Below are 6,823 nucleotides of genomic sequence, written 5' to 3'. Positions count from 1 at the left end.
TTTATAGAGAAAAAAGCTTAGTCCAATTTAGCTGTCAAAAGAAGATCTATTTTAAAACAAAATTCAACATATTAACAGAATTTAAAGTCTTCAGGATGTATAAAATCAGCTGTAAGCTGTTGTACCAGTAACTTTTGGAGATGAATTGTATCTCTCTGCAGTTCTTAAATAATAATAACTCAATATTCATCAAAATATTTTTAGCTTATAACATTGAAAGTTATCATTGCTAAAAACCTGACATTATTTTATTTTATACACCTGCCTGTGCATGTATTTAACTCTCCAACTACTAAATAGCATATGGTTTATCTTATAATCTGCCTCTGAGGAAAGCCATTATTAGTTGGAGTCTTCTCTCTTTAGCTTGTAAGGTGTCTCTATATGTTTTTGATTTTCATGTTCATTTCTGCATTAAAATATGGCATTTGTGTGTATCTTACTGGAGAATTAACATTTAATGGGTATCACTAAAAATAGATTCCTGTTTATTAAAATGTGTCCCAAATTTTGGGTGCAGAAGCCTGATAAGAATCCCTAGACAATATCAGAAAAATAACAACTCTTTCTTTCTGTTATGTCTCTCTTTCTCTGTCCTTTGGAGCTACTCATATGCCATTGACTACACAATTTCTACTCTGTACCAACTTGAAAGATCAACTTATTTTATTACATTTTCAGTAGAAACACTATGCAGTTATTAGGTAATAAAAGGATACCTGTCATGTAGTCAGTTGAGTCAAATCTGGTTCTTTGTTTTTTAAGTATAGTTGGTATACAATGTTATATTAGTTTCAGGTATAAAATATAGTAAGTCAACATTTATATACCTTACAATGTGATCACCTCATCAAGTCTAGTAATTATCTGTCACTGTGCAAACTTATCACACTGCTATTGATTGTATTTCTCATTGCGTATTTTATTCTTGCCCCCACTCTTCTCCTCTCTGGCAACAATCAGTTTGATCTCTGTTTCAGTGAGTCTTAGTAAGTTCTTAATTGGAATGACAATGGTTGAAGCCCAATCTTTTTCACATCTGTAGTCTGAAGAGATTTTGGTGTAAAGTAAGAAGATAGATTTTGGAGTTCTGCAGAAATAAATTCAGGCCACATCTGTGCTTTACTAACTTGGTAAGCCATTTTAAAAAATAAAGTAAGAAGATGAGATGGTATATAAAATGCCCTATGAATTAAATGACCAAATTTAAAGTTGTATAACACCTATAATTGAAAATTTTTTTTAAATGGGTTAAAAAAGTACCCTCATTTCTAAACTTTGACAACTAAAATTTGTCATAAAGTGTTTCCATATTTAGTACCTATCTGGCCAGAAGAACATCAGTTAGATTGAAGATTCTTCTTGGTCATGAATGTTGATAAATTTTTTTTTTGTATCCATAATGAACAGCACCCATGAAAGAAATGATCATATCTTTTCTATTAAAAAATAATGTTCCTTCATTTTTTCAGTCCTTCTGTAATGTCATATATTCAACATAATACTGGAAGTCCTAACCTCAGCAGTCAGACAAGAAAAAGACACGAAAGGCATCCAAGTTGGAAAGAAGGAAGTAAAACTGTCATTTTTCGCAGCCAACATGATAGTGTACATACAAAACCCTATAGTCTCCATAAAAAATTATCAATTTAATAAGTGAGTTTGGCAAAATAGTGCAATACAATGTCAATATTCACAAATCAATGGCATTTTTGTACACCAAAAATGGACTGTCTGAAAGAGAAACTAGGGAAAAAAAATTCTTTTTATATCAATAAGAAAAATAAAGTACCTAGGAATAAATTTAATCATGGAGGTAAAAACCTATACTCAGTAAACTACAGAATACTGAAGAGAGAAATTGAGGAAGATACAAATAAATGGAAGAGTATATTGTGTTCATGGATTGGAAGAATTAACATCATTAAAATGTCCAAACTACCCAGCAATCTATAGGTTCAATGTAATTCCTATTAAAATATCAATGGCATATTTTACTGATCTAGAACAAATATTCCAAAGATTTATATGGAACCAAAAAAGATGCCAAAGAGCCTCAGCAGTCTTGAGAAAGAAGAACAAAGTTGAAGGGAATCACCTGATATCAAACTGTACTACAAGGCCACTGTAATCAAAACAGTCTGTTACTGGTATAAGAGAGACACATAGATCAATGGAACAGAATAGAGAGCCCAGAAATAAACTCATGTCTTTATGGCCAATTAATATTTGACAAAGGGGGAATGAATACCCAATGGAATAAAAATAGCCTCTTCAATAAGTGGTGTTAGAAGAACTCAGCTGGTACAAAAAAAAAGAAAAAATAGAAAGGAAAAAAGGAAATTAGACCACCAACGTATACCATACACCATAATAAACTCAAAATGGATAAAAGACTTGAATATAAGTTGACACCATAAAAGTCCTAGAGGAAAACATAGGCAGTAAAATTTTGGATATCTCATGCAGCAATATTTTTTGCTGATATATCTCCTAGAGCAAGGGAAATAAAGCAAAAAATAAGCAAATGGGACTACATCAAATTAAAAAGCTTCTGCATGGCTAAAGAAACCATCATCATAATGAAAAGGGAATCAACCATATGAGAGAATATATTTACCAATCATATATCAGACAAGGGTTCAATCTCAAAAATTTATAAAGAACTCATATGACTCAATCCCAGGAAGACTAAAAAATCCAATTAAAAAATGGGCAATGGGCCTGGATAGACACTTCTCCAAGGAGGACGCACAGATGGCCCATAGACATATGAAAAGATGCTCAACATCACTAGCCATCAGAGAGAAGTAAATTATAACCACAATGAGATAACACCTCACACCTGTCATAATAGCCATAATTAATAAATCAACAAACAAGTGCTAGCGAGGGTGTGGAGTAAAGGGAACTCTAGTGCATTGTTGGTGGGAATGCAGACTGGTGTAGCCACTGTGGAAAACAATATCGAATTTCCTCAAAAAATTAAAAATGGAACTGCCTTTTGACCCAGTGATTCCGCTTCTGGGAATATATCCTAAGAATCTTGAATAACCAATTCAAAAGAATTTATGCACACTTATGTTCATAGCAGCACTATTTACAATAGCCAAGCACTAGAAACAGCCTAAGTGCCCATTAGTAAATGAGTGGATCAAAAACCGTGGTCCATTTATTTACACAATGGAATACTACATTGTAGAAAGAAAGAAGAAACTCTACCTTTTTTGACAGTGTGGGTGTAACTAGAGTATTTTATGCTAATAAGCTAGTTGGTGAAAGACAAATACCATATGATCTCACCTATAAGAGGACTCTAATGAACAAAATAAACTAATTAGCAAAATAGAACAAGAGACATAGAAACAGAGAACAGACGGACAGTGACCAGAAGGAAAGGGTGGAGGGAGATAATGTTGGAAAGAAGGGGAAAGGATTAGTCAAAGAACATGTGTGAATGACCCTTGGGCAGGAACAATGGTGTGGGGATTGAATGTGGGAGCAGGGGCGTGAGCTGGGCTGAGGACAGCAAAAGGGGAAATATTGGGACAACTGTAATAGAGTAACAATGAAAAATTAAGAAAATAAAATGCCAGTGGATCTGATAACATTCTCCCCCTACCCCAGCCTAGGCAATTCATGGCTTTTGGAGATAGAACTAAGGAATCCATGTTTATACTCCTTCTTATCCTTTCTCATGTTAAATTTCTGGGCAATAATTACGAAGTTCCAAGTAGCTACTCATTTGCTTTCCCCAAGTAATTTTCTGAAATGAAATAATGACCATGTATAAAACATTCTCAAGTAACTTTAAACAGACATGGCACATAGACAAAGTACTAATTGTCTTTGTGACATTCTGTGTGTGACATTTCAGGACTGTCTTGGCATCTATTCAAGTATATATTTCCTTCTTATTTTCACCCTACAAGTATGAGGCTCTACAGGGTCAGGTCTGGTCCACCGTTACCTCTAAGCTCTCATCTTTTTTCATCCTCATCTTACGTACTCTGCTCCAGTTATTCTGGTCTCCTTCAAGTTCCTGTACCACAAGCCTGAAAAATAATGAGAATTTGCACTTGCTCTTTCCCCTCACTTCTTTCGGATTTACACTCAAATATAACATTCTCATGGGAGACTTCCCTAACTACCTATTTGAAACCATTACTTTTACCGCAGTCCTATCCCCTTCCCTTGTATTGTTTTTCTCCTTAACACCTATCATTATCAAGTATATCATGTATTTTCTTTATTGATTCTGGTTTTTGTTTGTATGCCCTACAAGAATGTAAACCTCATGAGAGCAGGGAGTAGTTCTTATTTTGTTTACTGTGATAACTTTAGGGTTTTAGATAAGTTGCAAGCAAGTATTAGGAGCTCAATAATATGGATTGAATGAGTGAAGGGACAGCTTACAACTCCTGAATTTGTTTTCCCCAGTGAAGAACATATTTTCTATTGTTGGCAGTTGCTTTTATTTTTCTACTTTATTCCTCAGAAATTCATTGAGCCAGAGTTCTGCTTAATGGTTTTTCAAAAGAATGAATGAAATGAAAAATGTCTACCAAATTTAAAGAAAAATCTTTAATTAAATGGGACTTTTCTCTTACTGAATATGATGGATTTTCTCTAGTATCTGCTTGCTATTTTCTAGAGGGAAACTATTCCAGGGGATAAAATTTGCCTTATGATACAGTTTTTCCAAGTAGATATATAATTCATTAATAATGATAATGCCTATTGGCTATTTACTAACTGCAAAAGACTTTAAATATATTATCTTATGTAATTTTCACAATAAATCAATTAAATAAACATTATTTTACCTGTACTAGAAATGAGGAAATAGAATTTAAAGAGATTAAATAATTTTCCTAAAGTTGCCTGGTTAACAGTGCTAAGACTTAACTTCATAGTAAATAAAGCACATTCTTTAAGAATAGTACTTTATCTTATTAAAGTTACAGAATTATATTTATTCCAGTTACAGAGCTGGAAATAATAATAAAAGCTGTCCATAATGTTAATTATTTAGATAAAGAAATGAGATCATAAATGATTTGTCAAGAGAGTTGTGAAAAAAATCTCATAAGATAAAAATGAGAAATATTTCCTTCTCTCTATACAGCTGTGGAACGGTATATTCAACATTATAAAGCTATTCTTACAAAAAATTATTCCTAACAGCAATCTAGTGATACACCCAAATTATAAAGATTCTATTTTTGTTTTTGGATAATTTTTAAGTTTTAACAAGATGTCTATTTATACTGGTTTTCTTAACATGTAACCCTATTAAAAATTAAACTAAAATCTTTAGTTTCTGAAAAGAGAAAATATGAGAAAAAATACAAATTTAAAATAATATAAATAGGCATTGGAAGATGGCAGCTGACTAGGTAGAAGCTAAGTCCATTTGCTCCTATACCCAACCTGATTTTCAGCTGAACTTCTGAAGATCAATCTGAATAATCAACTGAATCTTAGCTGGTGTGATGTCTTGAAGCCAAGGAGTACTAAAGATGTTTCATATTGACCGATAAAGGGGTCTCATAAGAAAAGGGGAAAACACCTTGTACGTAGCTCCTGTCACAGCTGGGAGATCATACAGAAATCACAGCTTTGTAGATCCCTCACCCCTCAGAGCCAGGGATCACAAACCTAAACTGTGGGAGACTGGGAGGATCGTGTTCCAGTGAGACTATGAGACCCAGGCTGAACTCTCAAAAGGAGCACAATTTCCATTTTTGAAGGACCAACCAGGAGAGCTTGGGATAGAGGCTCAGACTGCAAAAGGGACTAGGTCACAGCACTCAGATCTATCAGAGGCACCTACAGGCTCTGATAGATCCAGGTGCTATCAGAGTCAGCCTGTAGGTGACTCTGAAGGACATTTTGTTTATTGGAAAGGATTTATGCATGGAGAACCAGACAGTGACTAAGTTCTGTGGCATGGGTACTGTGGCATGGGCATACAGACTTTTAAAAGGAAGTGAAATGTGGACAGGCAAGATCCCTGTGCACAGCCACTGTGCCAAGAGAGAGAGCAAATTGAAATTGCAGCTCTGGAGCTCCCTCCAGAACTATGGGACCATAAAAACACCCATTGCAATAAAGAAGGAAGGGGAGACTGCAAGGTCTCTGGCAGTGGAAAGCAGTGAATTTCCAACACACCTGTGAAAATCGGATTGCAAATTCAGCGTGAAGAGAATCTATGGTGCCAGATTGAAGAGTGCACTGTATGAGCTCAGACCAAGAGAGAAACCACACTGATGCAACAGGGCTTCTGAGGGCTGCCGACAGGAGTGGCATAAGAGGATCTCTGATTATGAGGGAGACTCAGGGGGAAAACCAAAACAGAGAACTGGCTAAGTAGATTGGGAAAAGAGAACTGGTTTCCTGACTCTCAAGTATGTGGGCGTCCCACTCCCCCCCACCCCACCGCCGCATCATGACCTGTACCTGCTGCTGTGGCTGCAGAAAACCTAGCTGAATAGGAAAACTCTTCTTTGGCCCATTCTGAACTTTTCTCAGTTGCACCAAGCCACAATGGATCTTTGGGTCTTTTCCCCCTGAGACCAGCTGGGCAGAGAGATCAGAAATTCACACAATGAAGGTTTCCTTAGGCCTTACCCAGTGTGGCTTGCATGTAAACCAGGTTCTGCACAGGGCAGAGTTCTGGACTGTGCCTCCTGCAGAGGCTGTGGGCTGGGAGTTAAACAGGCAAGAGTTGAGTGCCTGGAATACGTTGCAGAGAGGCAAACCCACTTTCAGCCTACAAGACCCTAGGAAAGGAAAAGAGTGCCTATCTCTCTCCTCTAGG

This window comes from Pteronotus mesoamericanus, unplaced genomic scaffold (genome assembly GCF_021234165.1).
Source record: "Pteronotus mesoamericanus isolate MK-2021 breed Mesoamerican mustached bat unplaced genomic scaffold, CSHL_Meso_final contig_73, whole genome shotgun sequence".
In the NCBI taxonomy this organism is placed as follows: Eukaryota; Metazoa; Chordata; class Mammalia; order Chiroptera; family Mormoopidae; genus Pteronotus; species Pteronotus mesoamericanus.
This window is presented reverse-complemented; position numbering follows the sequence as displayed.